Consider the following 22,049-nt stretch of genomic DNA (forward strand, 5'->3'; position numbering starts at 1 on the left):
GATCTGGAGACTACATAACATGACGCATCCCGTATACTAGCTGCAGGACAGTCACAGCCCTGGGCCTCCCAGGTATCCCATTTAAACCAGTAATTGCTATAATTGCTATATGGCATCTGGCTCTGAGATGAAAATATCTGTCAGCTTTTATGGTCCAACTAGCTGCATAGATTACTTATGGTCATTTGTATCCTATCTATCTATGATATAATGGGGCCTTACCCAGGGCTTACAAGCCTCAGTACCGCATGTTTCTAGCCAACTGGACTTTCAGTTGTAAGTATTCACCTCCTCCTCTTCATCAGTAGGAGAGCTACAGCATCTCACTATGCATTGTAGTCAGTGGTACCTATATCTCTCTCTTCACTAACTAAGCCTTCCCTGTCTGCCGTTCAACCACCCTGCCAAACTTCCCTAGTGAGTGGGCCTCAACCATTCTGTCCTCTAAAGGGGATGGATCTCTCCAGTGTGAGGACACTTTACCATAAGAGGTCTGCAAACTGGTAACATTTAGTCATCTACTGTCCCTCTGTAGCATGCAAAGGGTGCAGATGTAACATGCAGAGGGTACAGTAGTAACATGTAGAGGGTGCAGTAGTAGCATGCAGAGGGTGCAGTAGTAACATGCAGAGGGTGCAGTAGTAGCATGCATAGGGTGCAGTAGTAGCATGCAGAGGTTGCAGTAGTAACATGCAGGAGGGTGTAGTAGTAACATGCAGAGGCTGCAGTAGTAGTATGTAGGATGGTGCAGTAGTAACATGCAGGAGGGTGCAGTAGTAGCATGCAGGAGGGTGCAGTAGTAGCATGCAGGAGGGTGCAGTAGTAGCAGGCAGGAGGGTGCAGTAGTAGCATGCAGGAGGGTGCAGTAGTAGCATGCAGGAGGGTGCAATAGTAGCATGCAGGATGGTGCAGTAGTAGCATGCAGTAGGATGCAGTAGTAACATGCAGGATCAGGGCTGAATTAAGGGGGGGGGCACAGGGGCAATCATCCCTGGGCCCCCACACCTGAAGGGCCCCCACACCCATTGGGGTTAATGTGAACCGGAGGAGATGGAACCAGTTCCACCTCCTCCGGCCAACCTAACCCCGGCGCCGCAGGAAGGCATTATTTGCCAGACACCCGCTGAGGTTGTAACCAGCGGGTGCCCGTCTCCCTCCCCGCAGTGTCAGCCGGAGCCGGAGACTGGAGCTCATTCGTGAGCTTAAGCCTCCGGCTCACGCAGTGCACTATGGGAGAGACGGGGGGATTACTACTGGGGGCATTACTTGGGGGGGGCATTACTACTGGGGGCATTACTCGGGGGGGCATTACTATTTGGGGCACCACTTCTGGGGGCATTACTCAAGGGGCATTAATATTGGAGGCTCTACTCTTGGGGGCTTTACTACTTGAAGGCGGGGCATTACTACTTGGGCACTACTACAGGGGGCACTACTACTGGGGCCACTACCACAGGGGGCATGACTACTGGGGGTACAACTACAGGGGTATAACTACTGAGGGCATTTATACAGGGGGGCATTACTATTGGGCACACACAGGGGGCATGACTTCTGGGGGGCATTACTATTGGGTGCAGTAGTAGCATGCAGGAGGGTGCAGTAGTACCATGCAGCATGGTGCAGAAGTTGCATGCAGAAGGATGCAGTAGTAGCATGCAGGAGGGTGCAGTAGTAGCATGCAGGAGAATGCAGTAGTAACATGCAGGAGGGTGCAGTAGTAACATGCAGGAGGGTGCAGTAGTAACATACAGGAGGGTGCAGTATGGTGCAAAAGTTGCATACAGAAGGGTGCAGTAGTAGCATGCAGGAGGAGGGTGCAGTAGTAGCATGCAGGAGGGTGCAGTAGTAGCATGCAGGAGGGTGCAGTAGTAGCATGCAGCAGGATGCAGGAGTAACATACAGGAGGGTGCAGTAGTAGCAGGCCGGAGGGTGCAGTAGTAACATACAGGAGGGTGCAGTAGTAACATACAAGAGGGTGCGGTAGTTACATACAGGAAGGTGCGGTAGTAGCATGCAGGAGGGTGCAGTAATAACATGCAGGAGGGCAGTAGTAACATACAAGAGGGTGCAGTAGTAACATACAAGAGGGTGCAGTAGTAACATACAGGAGGGTGCAGTAGTAGCATGCAGGAGGGTGCGGTAATAACATGCAGGAGGGTGCAGTAGTAACATACAAGAGGGTGCAGTAGTAACATACAGGAGGGTGCAGTAGTAACATACAGGAGGGTGCAGTAGTAGCATGCAGGAGGGTGCAGTAGTAGCATGCAGGAGGGTGCAGTAGTAACATACAGGAGGGTGCAGTAGTAACATACAAGAGGGTGCAGTAGTAACATATAGGAGGGTGCAGTAGTAGCATGCAGGAGGGTGCAGTAGTAACATACAGGAGGGTGCAGTAGTAACATACAGGAGGGTGCAGTAGTAGCATGCAGGAGGGTGCAGTAGTAACATACAAGAGGGTACAGTAGTAACATACAGGAGGGTGCAGTAGTAGCATGCAGGAGGGTGCAGTAGTAACATGCAGGAGGGTGCAGTAGTAACATACAAGAGGGTGCAGTAGTAACATACAAGAGGGTGCAGTAGTAACATACAGGAGGGTGCAGTAGTAACATACAGGAGGGTGCAGTAGTAGCAAGAGAAAAAGGAAAAAGTAACTCCTATATTTGAGGCACACTGTGTCAAATATATATTAAAAATTTAATTTTATTTAATTTTGATTAAGACGAAATTAGTCAAAAATACATCGTATAGTCATCATATTTAGATCAAACAACATAGAATACTAACCAGTACTCACACCTTGTTTGGATATAGGAAGGTGTATTTACATATGTTTGAATGATACCATTAACATATAAATTGGCAGCATAAAATGCCAAAGTGCTTGTGCAGTCAAGAGTATCCTTGAATTAGCAGCAAAAAATACCAAAGTGTTAATGCAGTTGAAAGTATCCTTAAAAAGATATCAAATTAATCTCAGACAATTATCAAATCAATATCTTCATTTATGTATATGACTGATAACTGTTGTCATGCCATGACATAATGGTACCACTGGAGTTAATGTAAAGTACAAAGTGCAAATCCACATAAATCACACAAATATTTGTGAAACAAATGCACTGAAAGTGAAAAAAATATAATTCAAATTAATATAAATATGAATACAAATCTCAAACAGTCATTAAATCAATATATTCTTTGTATGCATTAGCAATAACTATTGTCATGCCATGCAATATTGGTTCCACTAATGATTCAATACAAAGTGCAATGTGCATACAAATATGGATCACAAGGATATTGTGAAACAAAACCCTCTACAAGTAAAAAAAAAATAATTTACATGAAATATAAAATATAAATGTAACTACATATGTTATTGAATGAAACATGAAAAAGGTGTGGAAGGCGAAAATAAAAATAAATGTGGACATAAATGTCAACAATTAATACATAAATCACTGCCTATATCAGTAGATGCAGTGATAACACGGACCTGACAGTGCTGTAATTTTAAATGAATCTGAGGCGTCCCTCATTAATCAAAATCATCCCCATAATAGATTGCTTGAGTTGGAAAGAAAGTATCTGTGCATTTACAAGGAAATAGGGATCTGCTATTGCCAGTCTTACATCAGCATTGGACTGGCAATGAGAGTCCCTGTCCAGAAGCACAGTGAAATATAGAAAGCACTCTCTCTGCTGTCAGTGCGGGCAGTGTAACCCCCCTGTTGCCACAGTATTGCAGGGTGGGATTAACTTAGCCGGCAACTGATGAGAGTCTGGTGAAAGAAGAATAGGACAGAAGATACCTGGTAGCGCAATCAGCGGGGAGAGGGAAAATGTGCCTGGACTGCCGTCTGTGTGATCCGTAGTTCCTGTGCGCACAGGGACTCCCGTGGCCCGACGCATGTTTCGCCTGAGAGACTTTTTCAAGAGGGCTCACGTGTAGTTGTTGTGGCAGGGAATAAGTACATCCGGTTATCTCATAATTGGATAGGATACTCTGATTGACAGAGTAATCCTCCAATGTTAGCTGCAAAGGTAATACTCCAAAAGCGCAGTGGATAATACATCTGTGGGCGGGTCTAGTGTCTCTAAAGAATACATAGAGACACGGACCGTCCCCACACCTGCCAATTGATTTAATTATTATATGGCTGAAATAAGCAGTACTGAACAAACTATTAGATTTAAAGGAAATCAGTCAAGATTTATTGATAGCAGCGGAGCCATTTATCAATTACATAGCAACCAAGTCAAAATTCCTAAATAAAAGGTATCTCTCTACATTCTCAGTAATGCATTGAGATACCATATACATGTTCTATGGAACAGTGCCAAATCAAGGTAAGTATGTTGGTACAATATAACCTATATTAAGAGGTTTTGGTAGATTCCTTCACTAAACATATCCTCATTTATAATCACATACAATGATAAAGATTACTCCACTTGTTATGGAAGCTAATTGGTGTTATCAGTGTAAATACATAGGGATACCCATACAATATGATGATAACTATACTTAGTATACATGGACAAATTATTATAATAAATAAAAATAGCAGAGAATATGTCAAATAAAAAAAATAAAAAAAATATATAATAAATACATAAAGTGAGATCAAGAGTTTAATTGAATAAAGAGGAATGACTCTGCAAAAAGTAAAGAGGTGATGTATGTGAACCTAAAATGATAGACAAGTGATAATGTAGGTGAGAGAGAATAAGTAGTAGCATGCAGGAGAGTGCAGTAGTTACATATAGGAGGGTGTAATAGTTACATACAGGAGGGTATAGTAGTAACATACAGGAGGGTGCAGTAGTAACAGAGGAGTATGCAGTAGTAACATACAGGAGGGTGCGGTAGTTACATACAGGAGGGTGCATTAGTAACATAGAGGAGGGTGCAGTAGTAACATACAGGAGGGTGCGGTAGTTACATACAGGAGGGTGCATTAGTAACATAGAGGAGGGTGCAGTAGTAACATACAGGAGGGTGCAGTAGTAACATAGAGGAGGGTGCAGTAGTAACATAGAGGAGGGTGCAGTAGTAACATACAGGAGAGTGTAGTAGTAACATACAGGAGGGTGCAGTAGTAAAATACAGGAGGGTGTAGTAGTAACATACAGGAAGGTGCAGTAGTAGCATGCAGGAGGGTGCAGTACTTGAGAACGTGTGGAGTATTTGAGGTTATAGAGTAGCCAGAAGTCCTCTCCAAATCCAGTTCAATCTACAGCTACAACTCTTCATCCTGTAAATCACATAAATTAGAGGCTTGGAAATATTAGGCCAAAGCCTTTTCTGCTGCTCTACATATCTTTACCTAGAATGTGTTCTGCGGTTGTTATGCTATTTAGGTCTTCTAGCAATCGGAGAGTTATAGGCTGCCTCCTGTCAGGCACAGGGGCCTCAACCCTTTGTTTTTCTCCTTACCATGAGGTTCCTAGTGACATCTTTATCCCCTGACAGCTTGGTAAGGAATGAGACAACAGCCACTGGGAAGCATGCTGCATGGTGCATCTATGCTAACATGGCAACAAGTAAGGTTACTGGGCTCTTACCCACCAGCTCCTGTTTTCCTGTGTATTTGCCATCTATTCCCTGCTATGCCAACAGGGTAGGACATTTACAGTCAATTCATACCTCCCAACATGACTCTCTCCAGGAGGGACACAATGCTCTGGTCCTGGACTTCCCTGGTAATTTATGATTGGTGGGGCTGCAGTACAGTCCAAAATTCAAATAGGGGAGTCACACCAACTGCCAGTGAGTCCCAGCCAGTGATGTTTGGCAGCATGTGAAATGACAGTTGGTGTGACTCCCCTATTTGAATTTTGAACTGCGCTGCAGCCCCGCCTCTTACCAGGGAAGTCCAGGACCAGAGCATTGTGTCCCTCTTGGAGAGGGTCATGTTGGGAGGTATGGTCAATTTAAACCACCTCACAGTTTATAATATTGTTTTCAACATTATTGGCCAAAGGTTGCAGTGAGCTGACTGGTTACTAAGCGACAAAGCAGCAGCGCAGCGGCACAGACACCACAATATAAAGCACATCTATGACACATTGCCACACAGCAGTGGCAGAAATGAAAAGTAGTGCACCCACCCAGTGGGGTACGGCCAGCACAATCACAGTACTTGTTTACAAAGTGGGCTACGGCCCAAGGAGTCACAGTGCACAATCTTATCCACATTACACCACACATTGGGCCTGATTCAGAGCCGCTCGCAAAACTGTGTTCGCCCGCAGTACGCACGAGCGGAAATATGTTAAACAAAGCGCTCGCACGTGTGGTCGCTCGTAGCTAGGCTTCCGCCCCATATTCACCCAACCCCTCCTCTAGCTAGCGAGCGTCCAAAATAGCGAGCGCTCTACTCGTCTTTTGTTGATGGTTGCGCTCGCACAAGTAATTTCCGGAAGCATGCCTGTCATTTTTCAATTGCCTTGTTCCTCGTTCTACAAACATACGTGAATCGATTGGTGCCAATCATTACATTAATTTACTTAATTGTTGCTCAAATGATTTCAATCTTGTTTTTTTTTTTGAATGTCAATAAACTTTATTGTTTGTTTTGTGTTCCATTTGTTCCGCTGCTTCCGTACGGTTTTAAGGACAAACCTGTTTTTTAGTTTAAGTCCAAAGAATGTTTCTTTGGTACTAACGCTTTTGTTGTTTATTATTTTAATACAGAATATATGGTTATACGTTTGGTCTGAACTTTGCTTACGCACCTAAATGCATCAAGCCAATCATAAGTCCCAATATATTTTTATGGGTTGTTCACATGACTCACACATTAACCAATAGAATTTTTCCTGCTATTTATGAAAGTACATTAGCCAATCAGATATTTTTGGTACCTGTAATAATATTGTTTTGTGTTGAAAAAAATCATTGCCATCATGAGAGCCAGTGCATTCACAAGGTGTGAGTTGCTGGTCCTCACGGAAGTGATTGACCAGCGCATAACAGATTGGCCGCCCCCCATCACCAACCTCCTTAAGCGTCGGGCGTACATGGAGGTGCGCCAGCGGCTGCGATCGATGGGCTATCGCAGGACCATCGGGCAACTGGAGCGCAGATGGTCGGATTTGCACCGGAGGTCATCGCGCCTGCTTGGTAATATTTTGAACTATCCATCATTTAGGTCAAGAGCGGATACTGAGACGCCGCCGAAGGCCGGCCCGACCCCTATCCCCAACTCCAACCGTCTTCCCCTGCCCACTCCTCCCAAATTTCACCACCCTCCCTTGATCTGGCCATCCCTATTTCCCCTCCCTCTACTGGAATCCAATCCCAAATCACCACTCCCTCCCCTGTCCTACCCATCCACATTTCCACTCCCTCCCCTGATCAACCCTCTCAATTATCCACTCCCTCCTCTTTCTCTGCATCCCAAATCACCCCTCCTTATTCCCACCTACATTGACCAACGTCCTCATCGGAGGAAGATCTGGCCCACTCTGCCCCTGTTCTGGAATCTGCAGGTATTTTCTTTTCCTTTTGTGCAAGTAATTACTGTAAATGTGCCCTATATGCATACACTGTGGAATCCTGGATTCAAATCTAAGGACCTTCTATTTTTTTTGTTTTGGGTTTTGTTGTTAAAAAGTGGTCACATGAAGGCACTCACAAAGTTTATTTTGTTGAGTTTTTTTTTTACTTTTTTAAACATTAAATATGTTCCGGAATTTTTGTTCAAAAATATCTTTTCACTCTGTACATAAAAATGTAATTGTAGTAAAAATCTGCACCATTTTTTTAAATTTTAATTTAAATTATGTAGTTTTTTAATTGCGCATATGATACATGCCAATACACGACTCTTGTGGCTTTGAAAATTTTGGTGTAAACAAAAAAATGGCAACTTGTGTTAGGCTTAGTTCAGATGCAAAAGAGATTGGTCTACCCACTCTTATCATGAGTTAATGGTTTTTGTTTTTCATTAAATATTTTTACAGTTTTGTTTATTGGTTTAAAGTGGACATTTTGGAGGTTATTGTTAAAAATTATAAATGTTAAACACATTGTGCTTGGTATGTTAACTTGTTTTCTTTGTTAATCATACTGTCCTTTTTCATAAAATTAGATTGTATTTTTTATTAATACACACATTTCTCTTTCAACAGAGCCACGGATGTGGGATCAGGCAATTTTCCAAGAGTTGCAACATATGCACCGCCATGTTATCCAGCTGCTGATTTCATTGGACCATTTGGTGTCCCTAATGCACCAGCATTAATTTGCTTATTTTTGTTGTTTTTTTGGTTTCCAAAAATAAATTTGTTGATTTAAAAAAACTATCATTCCTTGCCTCACACATTATATACCAAGGGCAAACAATATGTTTGTATGTGTAGAATGTTTTTTTTTTTTTTTTCATTTTTCACTAAATATTTGGAAAAGCCAAACAATGTTCTTTTGTTAAAAAAGGACATTTTAATAGCATAAAACTTTGGTTTCTTGATCAAAAATGTCATAACATACATTCAGGGTCATTCATTTTTAAATTTTTAAGGACTAAAAAACATAAACATGGTTGTATTTGTCATTACCTCCATACTGGTTCTCCATAATACCCTTATGTAGTTAATGCATTGTTTATTTTTTTATAAAATAAAGAAAATGTGAAATTCCAAATACAAATATGTTTTGACAATGTAGAAAACATGTTTAAAAATATTTTTGTAAAATATTTCTGGCCCAAACTTTTCTACAGTTTACACTTGGAGCCAAATGTCAAAGGTAGTGTCCATTTTTGTTGGACATTTTTTTTTTTGGATTCAAAAAAATTTCCAAACAAGCTTTAAAATAGAAAATGTTAATGCACACAAATAAAAAAAACAGGATTAATACACACAAAACAAAAATAGAAACTCAAGAACTGGTTGTAGATGTAGCATGCCAACATGTTGTCCCAAATCAGGCAAAAGCCACATTTGTCCAGGTGTAAATTCCAAATTTTTTTCATAATTGTCACAGTCATTTATTTTCAGGTAGTATGTAGGTTGTTGTTTTGTTTTTGAAAAACCAAGAAAAGAACCATAGAAAAATGAACACATTGGAAAATGAGCACACATAAATTACCTTCTTCTATATGTTTTAGAAATTTAAAGTTTATAAAAATTACCTGAAATAACACAAAACAACATCATCGCGTATGGCCCCCCAGACACTCTCCTACAACCAACCTCAGGGGGGCCATCCTCCGGCAAGGCATCCTCTGGCTGCATTGGGACACCACTCCTTATGGCAATGTTATGAAAAATCCCACACAGGACCACAATTTTAGAAACCATAGCCAGCAAATACATTAGGTCACCACCAGAGCAGTGGAGGCATCTAAATAGACCTTTTAAAAGGCCAATACAGCGCTCCACCACCTGCCTGATGGCAGTAAGTGCGGAATTATATTGACTTTGTGGCCCTGGTGTAGGGACCAAATAAGAAGTGTGCAGCCAGGGCGTGCAAGGGTAACCACTGTCTCTTGCGTAAAAAAAAAAATAACAACAAAATCCAATTAAACATTGTAACGTAAAAAATTAAGGGTCCCACTTATCCAGAAGCCAGGCATCACCAGCTTGTAGGTTGTTTAATTTTTGCCAAAGCCCTGATTGCCGGATGACAAAAGAATCGTGCACTATGGGGAACTTTGCATACAGGGACAGGATCTGGAGGGAGGCATCACATATCACCATTACATTAATTGAATGAAAATGTTTCCTGTTACTAAATATAGCCTCCAGCACTGCTGGAGGCTGAAGTGGTATGTGAGTGCCATCCACAACCCCTATGATGTGTGGGAAGCCAGCAAATTCGAAAAATGTTTGCTTAACCACAGCAAGGGACCCCATATCCAATGGCATATGAATAAAATGATGGAGGTGCTTAAATATGGCATCCATCACGGCCCTCAGGATCCTGGAACAGGAGGACTGTGATATTCCAGACACTATTCCGACTGTGGTCTGGAAGGATCCTGAGGCACAAAAATGTAACACCGACATCAACTGCGTTAGTGGTGGTATTGCTGTTGGATGGTTAATTTGCCTTTCAAGATCACTCTCTATTAATGAGAGAGTGTCTATGATGATTTGTGGTGGCAGACGGTATCGCCTCAACACCACATCATCAGGCATTCCAAAAAGGGTGACACGTGTTCGATATATCTGGGGCCTTGCATCCCTACGAGGCCTACGCCTAGGAGGATGTCCAGGTTGGTCGGGGTCTGGGACCATCGCCACTATGAGATGACCTACATCAATCTGAAATGGTAGGCAGTTTTTTTAATGGATTAGATATTTGAGAATGGAAAAATATCTTCTTTAAAAAAAGGCAGATTCTTACAAGGTTGGGTAGAGACATCTTGTCGAAAACTTAAATTTTTTTTATGGTAACAAAAAAAAAAAAGGAAGGGATTAACAAGCCAGGCTAAGCCCACAAGAACACCACTGCATGCACTACACAGATGAGGTTAAGTTTTTTTGTTTTGCAATTATTCTAATGTACGCTTAACTGACAGACATGAGATCGCTAAATATACGCCACAATTCTATTTTTCGTATTATAGTATGCTTAACTGACAGACATGAGATCGCTAAATATACGCAAAATAATTACGCATAAATAATAAATGGGAAAAAAAACAAAATCTGTAATTGCAAATCTGACATATTTTTAGGTATACCAAACAGCACAGGCTGATCGTAACCAAAATATGTTATAATGTACACAATGAAAGATGATTTTTTGACACAATTAACCATGTACTTACCACACCCAGACGAAACCACAAAAACAAAAGGGGTCCAAAAAACCAAATGAAGAAAATCCAAACACTAAATGTAAGCAAAGTTAAAACATGTATTAAAAAATAATCTTTTAAATTTTAAGCGTAAAAAAAAAAATACCTTCAAACTAAGCGATTATTTTTAAACAAACAAGAAAAAAAAAAAACGACCAACTCTGACCGAGACACAACCACGACTCCAACCACGACTCCAAACACTACTCCAACCACGACTCCAACAAACAACCCACACCCAAAGGAGGATACCAATAACCCTTAAATAGGCTACACTTTCCCGCTCAAATCAATGACGCACAATAGCCGCGCACAAAGCATGATGTGGCCGCATAATGTACATGTATCTATCTATAAATACGTCACGACAGTCCAAAATTGGTCTGCTGAATTCTGTTGTGGAAACATGACCACGGAAGAGCAGCAAAGCCAAAATCCTGGCCCACAAAGTAAGTACACAGAAATGTATATCCAAAGTTTGAAAACTAAATTTAGAAAATTAAATATTAATATTTTTATAATGAAAGTTGTTGAGGCTGAGAATGAGGAGGCTGCAGGGCCAAGTACCCAGGCCAGGTCAAAAAGAAAGAGGCAGCCACAATTCACAAGAAAGGAGATGGAGGTTTTGGTGCAAATGTGCATTGATAATCTAGTGCAGGCACCACGAAATATGGGTGCAACACAGAGATGGAAACTATGGGAGGACACAGCCAGTGCTGTCAATGGTGTGGGAGTTTTTGTCCGATCTACAAAAGAGGTCAAAAGGCGGTACGTAAATGCACTAACCTTTTTCAAATGTATGTTGAAAAAAACAAAATAATAATATTCCACCTTTTTTAATCATCAGATGGAGCAACTTCAAATATCGCCTGAAACAAAAACTGGCAGATAGGGCTGGGCATGCAGGGGGGACAGGTGGTGGGCCAACCCCTGTGTCACTTGAGCTTACCAATTTGGAGGAGCTGGCACAGGGGTGTGTGCAGGAAGAGAAGGTGTTTGGCATGTCCAACATGGACACAGACATGCCCGACTTTGCGGCTCCACATGTTGCCGCAGGTAAATGTTTTTTTTTAAATTAAAACATTAAAACATAAGTTTAAAAAAACACAAATTTTTATTATTTTCTTTTTCTTACAGGCACAGAAGAGGATGAGTCTGCTCCAGAGGTGACCTTTGGCTGCAGTAGATCTGCTGGCTCCGCAGGGGAGGAAGCAGGATATCCGCCTGGGGACTCTGTGGCGGACAGCCCAGGGCATACCCCCTCTCAGGCAGTGGCCCTCCTCACAGATCTCTATGAGAAAATGGATAAGAACACCGAGATTCTGATGAGGATGGACGCCAATCTGCTACGGGTGGCGGATGCTCTGGAGGAAAATGCTGCGGCCAATGGGAGAATAGCAAATGCCCTGGAGCAGCTCGTCCACCTGCGCATGTTGCAGCCACCCTCCCTTACTGTCTGACCATCAGGGCCCTCCACCTCTGGCGCAACATCAGCCATCCCTCCAAATATGCCTAGCCCTATGCCTAGGCCAGAGGAATCAACATCTGCCTCTGGCCAGGCCAGCCGCAGGAGCACACGGACAAAATCTTGCTCACAACAACACCAGGCCAAGCGCCCAAAAAGGCGTTGACAGCACTGGCTACATTTCCCATTATCCATCTCTGTGTTTGCCCCATATTTGTGCACCCCAAAAACCTCCATCTCCTTTCTTGTGAATTGTTTTTCTAATTTCTTTTATTTTTGCATTTGCCTCTTATTTGTTTTTTACTTATAAAAAAAAATTGCAATTTGTAAAAACAAAACCTGGAAACAATATGGTTTTGAAAATTTATTTGAATTGAAATCAACAAAAAAATAAAAAAATTTGTCTGAAATTTCATTGACAACTGGGTAAAAGTTACTCTATCAAACATACTTAAAAACATTACAAAGGTGACCGGAAAAAAAAAAAATGTGACCGTAAACCAAAAAAAACATTTATTAGGTGAGTGGTGTTGTGCTTTACAAATAATTTGCAAATCACAAAACAACATGCGATCGGAAGGTATAAAATATAACAGGCACATTTCAAATAACATTATAACAAGTGATCCAATTATTAGGTGATTGGATTTGTGCCTTTGAAAAAAAAAAAAAACATCGATTCGCTTAGGTAGCTATGAAGACACTATCGTCTTTGCGAGATCCAATACCCTACCACAAGCTGAACGAGCAGTCAGAATGTGAATTGGATCACACAGTGATGTATCACTACTTCCACTCAAATTTTCCGCTCGCAGCAAAAAATAAATGTACGCACAAAAAACGGCTTGACACGCCTGCGTTTTCACATCTCCACCCCCGTCACCACCCATAAACGGACCATACTGTGAATCAAATTACACAGGTCACTTCCTGCTCGCTGTGTATATGAGCGAAAGAAAAATGACCGCAAAGATACGGCCGCGCATGCGCAGTGATATACGGGCGCATGCGTGGTTGTAAAAAATCAAATGCATACTAGCGAACGGCCGCTTGCGTCCGGGTCTGAATCAGGCCCATAGTGCCCCTGATTCACATTACACCATAAAGTAGTGTCTCTTATTTATGTTACGACACACAGTAGTGCCCCTTTTACACAATGCCCACAGTAGTGCCCCTTTTACACAATGCCCACAGTAGTGCCCCTTTTACACAATGCCCACAGTAGTGACCCTTTTACACAATGAAAACACAGTAGTGACCCTTATACAAAAACCCACAGTAGTAATGCCCCTTATACAATGCCCACAGTAGTAGTGCCACTTATACAATGCCCACAGCAGTGGTGTCCCTTACACAACTGCCACAGTAGTGGTGCCCCCTATGCAGTCCCCTTAGTAGTAGGGCCCCCTATGCAGTGCCCCCAGTAGTAGTATGCTCCCAGTAGTATGCCCCCCAGTAGCAGTGCCCCCATTAGCATGCCTCCAGTAGTATACCCCCCAGTAGCAGTGCCCCCATTAGCAGTCCCCCAGTAGTAGTGCCCCCATTAGCAGGCCCCCAGTAGTAGTGCCCCCCCTTAGCAGGTCCCCAGTAGTAGTAGTGCCCCCATTAACATGCCCCCAGTTGTAGTATGCCCCCCTTAGCAGGCCCCCAGTAGTAGTAGTGCCCCCCCTTAGCAGGCCCCAAGTAGTAGTAGTGCCCCCATTATCAGGCCCCCAGTAGTAGTAGTGCCCCCCCTTAACAGGCCCCCAGTAGTAGTAGTGCCCCCATTAGCAGGCCCCCAGTAGTAGTATGCCCCCCCCTTAGCAGGCCCCCAGTAGTAGTATGCCCTCCATTAGCAGGCCCCCAGTAGTATGCCCCCCATTGGCAGGCCCCCATTTAGCTGGCCCCCAGAAGTAGTATGCCCCCCATTGGCAGGCCCCCAGTAGTAGTATGCCCCCCCATTAGCAGACCCCCAGTAGTAGTATGCCCCCACATTAGCAGGCCCCCAGTAGTAGTATGCCCCCCCATTAGCAGGCCCCCAGTAGTAGTATGCCCCCCCTTAGCCGGTCCCCAGTATTAGTATGCCCCCCATTAGCAGGCCCCCAGTAGTAGTATGCCCCCCAGTAATGTCCCCTTACACACACACACATAAAGAGAAAAAAAAAACTTACCTGAATCCCCGCTCCCGCCGCCGTCCGCTCTGCTCTGCTGTACAACGCGTGGAGGGAGCCGGTAGATGGAGCTCATGAGTGAGCTCCAACCGGCTCCCTCCGTGCAGCAGCCAATGAGAGACTGTGTGACTCTTATTGGCTGCTATTACAAACACACAGCTGCGGCTGGCGGCTGTGTGTTTGTCTGTGTAGGGCAGACCACTATCACAGCATTCTGCCCTACACTAGAGGAGCCCTGACGTCGGATTCTCTCGCGAGAATTCGACATCAGGAGGCTGCGGCTCAGCCTCGAACGGGGATCTGAGTCTTGCAGGGAACACCCAAACAGCGCTCGGGTGGACTCGGATCCCCAATGTTCGGAGCGGTTCGGATTCCACAGAATCCGAACTGCTCATCTCTACTTAGCACTAGTCACTAACCTGCACTTACATCATCCCAGTGGTAAGATAGATGCCTGTATTTCCCCTTTACTAGTCCCGATGCTGATGTCACTGAGTACTAGTCACTAACCTGCACTTACATCATCCCAGTGGTAAGATAGATGCCTGTATTTCCCCTTTACTAGTCCTGATGCTGATGTCACTGAGTACTAGTCACTAACCTGCACTTACATCATCCCAGTGGTAAGATAGATGCCTGTATTTCCCCTTTACTAGTCCTGATGCTGATGTCACTGAGTACTAGTCACTAACCTGCAGTTATGTCATCCCAGTGGTAAGATAGATGCCTGTATTTCCCCTTTACTAGTCCTGATGCTGATGTCACTGAATACTAGTCACTGGCCGATCTGTACCGGGGTCCCCTATCACATGTACAGAGCATTAATGTGGTATATATAGACAGGATCACCATCATGTGCCTAATGATTATACATATGTTACATTATACTGCATTCCCAGGACTATGGTGTAATCACTGCAGTGAATCGCTTTTATCAGTGTCAGTGGCGCACACAGGGGGCGTTTCTGAGTATCTAGAAGCCCCACCTGATGGGCCAATTTTTTTTTTTGAGACAATGACAGCTCTATCTCCGTCTCTACACTGACCGCCATGGCCATATTTGGTCCTACTGCACTTGCGCGGCGGCAGCTCCTTAGAGAGCTCTGATCATCAGAGTTCTCTACTTTGCAAAGGAGGTGGCTGAAGGGGAGCTGCCCCTGTTCAGACTCACTCTCCTCCTCACCCCCACCTGGAGCAGCAGACATTGGGCCTTATTCAGGTCCGGACGTTAGTGTGGGTATTAATGCAGTTTTCCAATTTTTGACATTCAAGTGGTTTACACATGATTTTTCATGAATTTAGGTGGTCAGGATTAGGGTTTAGAGTAGACTAAATAAAAAAAAATCATGTCAACCTTTTTTTTTTAGTATTACTTGAATGTCGACCTTTTTTGCCCTGTTGACCTACTGACTGTTTAACTTCTTAATGTATATCAATCCACAACCATATATTATACAGGGGCATTATCTCTGAAAAGTCATTGAGAAAGTGGTGGCAATGCAACTGGAAACCCACCTGTCTACCCATGATATTTATGATCCATTCCAGTCAGGATTCAGGAGAAGACATAGCACTGAAACAGCCATGGTATGTGTGCTTAATGATCTTCTGATGGCAAGAGACAGAGGTGATTGTTCAATCTTAATCCTTCTGGATCTCACAGCAGCATTTGATACTGTGGACCATGGGATTCTAATTGAGCGCCTGAAAAATTTCTGTGGTCTGGATGGCACAGTCCTTAAATGGTTCAAATCATTTCTCACTGGCAGGTCACAGAGAGTTTCTTCTGGAGTAAACTCTTCATCACCAGTGCCACTTCCATGCGGTGTCCCACAGAGTTCTATACTATCCCCCATGCTTTTTGCAGTATACATGCTACCATTGGGTGAATTAATCAGATGTCATGGCCTGGTCTACCACTGCTATGCAGATGATACACAACTGTACCTGTCCTTTGCTCCAGGTACAAAGGACCCAATAACAACCCTAAATGGCTGCCTAGCTGAGCTTCAGGAGTGGATGAGTGCCAGTTGGCTGCTACTGAACCCTGATAAAACAGAGGTCCTTATGATAGGTCACAGGACAGGGCTACAGCATAGCCAACCAACAGGACTTACGCTTGGGGGTTCAGAATTACAAAACACTAAACAAGTGCGGAATCTTGGTGTTGTCCTGGATAGTGGCTTGACACTTAAACATCAGGTATCAGCCACAATCAAATCCTCATTCTTTCATCTGAGGAACATAGCCAGAATCAAGCACTTAATTCCCTCAGAAGATATGCCTAAAGTCATACATGCATTTATATCATCACGCCTAGACTACTGCAACGCCCTCTACCTCGGTCTCCCAGCAAAAGAATTACACCGCTTGCAGATGGTACAAAATGCAGCTGCCAGGCTATTAACCAACTAGCCCCGTTCCTGCCACATAACACCCATTCTCTACTCCCTTCACTGGCTGCCTGTCAGATGGTGAATTGCTTTCAAGATTGGATTAATAACTTACAAAGCCCTTCATGACCATGGCCCAGGGTACCTGAAACAGCTTCTGATTCCTTACTGTCCTACTCGATTACTGCGATCCATTGACGAAGGACTATTAACAGTACCTAGAATCTCAAGGAATTCGTCTGGGGGTCGAGCTTTCAGTTTTGTGGCTCCAACCTTTTGGAACTCACTTCCCCGCACAATTCGAGAGGCCTCCACTCAAGAATCCTTTCACTAATGTCCCTTGCTTATTTTGTATTTTGTACTGTAAATGTAAAGCACTTTGAGTCCTTTAGGAGAAAAGCGCTATATAAATAAAATTATTATTATTATTATTATTATTATTATGATTATTCCTCTCTCCCTATGCTGCATCTTGGCTGTATCTTCCATCCTCTCCTCTGTTCCTGTATCTTCCTCATGCTACTTCCTGTCTGGGTCAGAGAGTTAGGTGCAGAGCTCAGTGTATGTAGGGTGTGAGCACCGATGCACATACTGCCCGCACTAGTTACACTATGGAGGAGGTGCCGCCAGTTCTGATACCAAGTGACCAGCACAGAACCTGGCTCCGGGGGCTGCACACTGCTGGTGTCATGGAGCGCTGTGACTGCGCATGAGAGATTAAGCGGAGGAATGAGGCATGGGCGCAGGGGAGACAGATCAGCCAAGGCTGCTACACGCAGGGATATAACTAGGGGTGTGTGAGTGTTGTTGTCACACAGGGGCCTAGAGGTGGGGCTGTCACTGCCCCAGAGCACCTGTATATGGCTTGTAGGGTATCTAGAATGGCACCCTAAAGCCAGTAGCAGTGCTGTAGAGCAGCCCGGAGCATCCCAGGCACCTGTTAACAATATCGTTCATCACCCTCCCTCATCCCTGAACATGCACAACCTGAGATATCATCAGGTTGTACTGCAAGTTGGGGTGATGAAATATATTGTTAACGATTTGCGGGAGTGTGCATCGTTAACAATACCATGTATACACACTGGACAATATTGAATGCAAGAACGATAACGATATCGTTATTGTCCATATCGTTCAATTTATCGTCTAGTGTGTATGCGGCTTAAGAGTAGCTGCTACTATCTGCTTATCTTACTGCATACACTGAACTGCTGTTCCTATATATAAATAATTTTTGCTATGGACACCGAATACATTTTATTTTAATAACCCAATATCTGTACTTTAGATAAAGTAACACCTATATTGTTTTCAAAAGTACAATATTTTATTATGCATGATGCTGTGTCCTTTAGTATAACTGAGCCTGTAGATATAATCTGAGTGACAGGTCAGCCTCTCCCTATGTGCAGAATGTGACCCCACTGATATCTGAGTGTTGGAGACTTTCACTTTCATTTCTCTCTCCTGCTGCCAGCGATGGCGTCTGCTGATCTGAGACAGGAGCTGGACTGTTCCATCTGCCTGAGCATTTATACAGATTCTGTAACCCTGAGATGTGGCCACAACTTCTGCCGTATCTGTATAGATCGTGTGCTGGATACACAGGGAGGGGTCTGGAGTTTATAGCTGTCCTGACTGCAGAGCAGAGTATCAGGAGTGTCCTGCACTGATACGGAACATAACTCTATGTAACATAGTGGGGAGTTTCCTGTCCACTCGGCCAGATCAGGAGGAGACTGGGATCTTCTGCACTTACTGTGTGGACTCTCCTGTACCTGCTGCTAAATCCTGTCTGCATTGTGAGGCTTCTCTGTGTGATAAACACCTGAGTGTACACAGCAAGTCAGCAGAACACGTCTTATCTGATCCCACCACTTCCTTGGAGAACAGGAAATGTTCTGTCCATAAGGAGCTCTTCAAATATTACTGCACTGAGGATGCTGCCTGTATCTGTGTCTTGCTGTTTGGCTGGAGAACATCGGGGACACCAGGTCGAGATGCTGGATGAGGCCGCTGAGAAGAAGAAGAGGAAGCTAAGAAATGTTCTGCAGAAACTGACCACAAAGAGAGCGCAGGCTGAGAAAAGAGTCCAGAGTCTGCAGGAGCGCAGGAGAGAAGATCAAGGAAAAGCAGCTGGTGTAACAGAGGCAGTCACTGCCCTGTTTAGAGACATTAGGAGACATCTGGAAAACCTAGAGAAGAGAGCCCTGAGTGAGATCTCTGGGCAGGAACAGCGCATTTCACGCTTAGTCTCTGATCTGATCCAGCAGCTGGAAATAAAGAAGGACGAGCTGTCCAGGAAGATGCATCACATTGAGGAGCTGTGTAACATGTCTGATCCAGTGACTGTCTTACAGGAACCAGACACAGGTGACTTGTGTGATACTGAGGACACAGAGAGACATGATAACCAGGTCCGTGGTGCAGGAGATCTGGGTGTGGGTTTCATCTCAGGGATATTACAAAAATTATCTGATATAATAATAAGTATAAATACAGGGATCTATGTGCAGGAAGCTACAGACATATTACTGAATGTAGCCACAGCTGGTAACACAGAATCTGATATAATAACAGGTATAAAAACAGGAGTTTATGTGCAGGAAGTTACAGAGCTATTACTGGATGTAACCACATCTGGTAATACAGAATCTGATATAATCACAGATCTAAATATAGGGATCTATGTGCATGAAGCTACAGATATATTACTGGATGTATCCACAGCTGGTAATTATGTACAGATATCAGGTGACAGGAAAACTGCATCATGGTCACATATAAACCAGAATCGCCCAGAGACATCAGAGAGATTTCAGTAAAATCAGGTAATAAGCACCAGGGGATTCTCCTCAGGGCGACATTACTGGGAAGTGGATGTCAATAAATCAGTGTGGTGGAGGGTGGGGATGTGTTATCCCAGTATAGACAAGAGTGGAGATCAGTCATACATTGGAGATAATAATAAGTCATGGTGTGTCTATAGGGATCATAATCAGAACTCGGTGATACATGACAGTACAGAGATCCAGTTACCTGACAATACCTCCTATGACAGAGTGAGGGTATATCTGGATTATGAGGCAGTACAGCTGTCCTTTTATTCTCTGTGTGATCCCATCAGACACTTACACACCTACACTGCCGCCCTCACTGAGCCCCTTCATGCTGCATTATGGATATGGGGACGAGGTTGTATAACTATATCTGGGGGAGTCAGAGGCTGGGAGAATTTACCATAAGGAACCTGCCCTGACACTGGTGACATCATAGGAAGGGGAAACTGATTGGTGGAACATTAAACCAATAAAATGCTGCAGTGGGTGGAGTTATAACTAAGTCCCTCCTGTGTTGTGTAACTGCAACAGACCATCCTCCATCATGACCCCTTCCACTGGGTACAAAATAATTAGGGGCTCATTTATCAACGACTTTAATAATATGCAAGGAGTTTTAAAACTCCTTGCATATCATAATGGTGATGTGGCCAATCAGCTCCTAACTGTCATCTGTTTGAAAAATGACAGGGGCCCTTTAGTTTAGCACAGGTGTATGCAATTGTAAAAATGGGACCTATTTACCAATGAGTTTTACCATATGCAATGTGATAAAACTTGTTGCATATGTGTATGGTGCTCCAGCCAATCATCTCCCAACTGTCATTTTTCAAACTGATAACAGTTAGGAGCTGATTGGCTGGAGCACCATTATCATATGCAACAAGTTTAAAAACTCCTTGCATATGATAAACTTTGTTGATAAATGGGCGCCTATGTGTGAAGTCCAGGAGCCGAGCATTTTGCACCTGGTGGAAGGGGTAATGTTGGAGGGTATGGTACTAATGAGCATTATTTTTTGATGGTCATGAAATTGCTACAGGTCATCAGCAATTTGGAGGGGAAAACCTAAACCACAGGTGGTGTGTGGCAGTGCCACCTAAATGACATATGGTTTAGCCCAAACCAAATGCAAAATTCTAAATCTTTCCATGTGAGGTTTTGAAAAGCACAAAAATAAAAATTGAAGAAATCCCCCTCCCCTTGTCCCTCTGTATCAGGCCGCGCTTCACAGGATGGTGCCAGATTCCCTATAGGGAGGGGCTACTAAATGATTGGTCCTCTGTACCTATAGCTGCCCAGTACAATGCTACATAGTGCTGGCTTCCAGCTGGTGCCCTTGGCCCGGTGGGCATCAGTATCAAAATGTCAAAATATAGTGCCCGTTCCTGTGGCCCTATAACAACATGCGGAAAAGGGCATACATGACTGGTCATACAGGTTCCGGGTTATGGTCTGTAATTACCAAGGTTTCTATGGTCACATTGTTTCTCTCCCCCTCATGAGTCCTGTATATCAGTATATTATAGTGATTACCAGCTGCTTTCCCTATTGTTACTTATCTAGGATTATATACATACCTCCGAACATGACTCTGTCCAGGAGGGACACAATGCTCTGTTCCTGGACTTCCTGGTAATTTATGATTGCCATCAGCTGTGGTGAACTAGATAACTGATAAGAAATGTATTTAACCACAGGTGGAAGGGGTCATGTTGGGAGGTATGTGTATGTATGTATTATATGTGACTACATCATACATGCCTACCCTCCTGGTTTTTGCGGGAGGCTCACGATTTTCTCGGATAAACCCCCGCACCCCCGGAAGGGTAGGCACTTCTCCCGCATTCTGCCCACTTCCTAATGAAGTGGGGAGAACTTCTGCGGTGATCGCGGGTTCCCATGTAGAGGGCGGGGCTTAATGACGCAATTCTTCATGAATCGCATTATTTAGCCCCGTCTCTTCTTTAAATTTGCACCAATAGCGGCAATTACTATAGCGCAGTCCTACTCTTTAGTTTTTTAAGTATTGACTACATATAATAGCTTAGCGTGTTTGTGCCTTTGGTGGAATTAGCGTGTGTACATGCACATTGGAGCTGATGTAGAGCTGAACACATGTTGCGTGTTGTTGCACTGAGTATGCTCCGGAGCTGAGTGTACACATGTATGTGCGATGCAGAGCAGTATGGCTGAAGGGGCGTAACTGGGTAGTAATGGGGCGTACACACACAGGCATAGACCACAGAGGGTATGGCAACATATTTGCTGTCTATGCAGAGATGTGTGTACTTGTAATTACGCTCACTGTCAGGTGGATCTTATGCACTAGGATTAGGGATGGAGCAAGTACGCACTAATAATGATGGCGGCTATGAAAC

At 43.7% G+C, this 22,049-nt stretch overlaps 1 pseudogene; it reads left to right on the top strand.

The window, feature by feature from the left end:
• The window catches only part of LOC148510626 (E3 ubiquitin/ISG15 ligase TRIM25-like), a 50,365-nt pseudogene extending 29,886 nt beyond the window's left edge, over nucleotides 1–20,479 (top strand).
• Nucleotides 20,480–22,049: the final 1,570 nt, after the last annotated feature.

The sequence above is a fragment of the Taudactylus pleione genome, unplaced genomic scaffold (genome assembly GCF_031769625.1).
Source record: "Taudactylus pleione unplaced genomic scaffold, aTauple2 ptg000314l, whole genome shotgun sequence".
Lineage (NCBI taxonomy): Eukaryota > Metazoa > Chordata > Amphibia > Anura > Myobatrachidae > Taudactylus > Taudactylus pleione.